At 51.0% G+C, this 308-nt stretch overlaps 1 protein-coding gene across 1 annotated transcript in view; it reads right to left on the bottom strand.

Annotated features, from left to right (window-relative positions):
• OAZ3 (ornithine decarboxylase antizyme 3) overlaps window positions 1-308 on the bottom strand; it is a gene marked incomplete at its 5' end in the record, with an annotated part of 4,130 nt that overhangs the window by 1,843 nt on the left and 1,979 nt on the right.

The raw sequence follows: 308 nt of genomic DNA, 5'->3' as shown, positions 1-308 counted from the left end.
CGGGCTGCTCGACCTCTGTTCCCACTTTTCCCATCCTGCTTTTCACCACCAGCTCTACAACCTCGACATAGATCTCTGGGTCAGAATCCTTGTCTATGAAGCAAGCAGCGTTTGCACCTGAGCTCCGAGGTCTCTTCTAGCACTCTCTCTGACTTATTTTCCAACTAGCTAATGTCCCTTTTCTGCAAGGTATCATTACAGCGAGCACAGGGCTGTCCGGTACCAACTCAGCACCAGTTCACAGTCCACTTACCGAATACAGTTCTTTAAGCTGGTCGTGGTCACTCTGCTCGGTGTTTCTGCCCACC

The sequence above is a fragment of the Pteropus vampyrus genome, unplaced genomic scaffold (assembly GCF_000151845.1).
Source record: "Pteropus vampyrus isolate Shadow unplaced genomic scaffold, Pvam_2.0 Scaffold319, whole genome shotgun sequence".
Classification (NCBI taxonomy): Eukaryota; Metazoa; Chordata; class Mammalia; order Chiroptera; family Pteropodidae; genus Pteropus; species Pteropus vampyrus.
The sequence above is the reverse complement of the archived record's forward strand: the minus strand, read 5'-3'. Positions and strand labels throughout refer to the sequence as shown.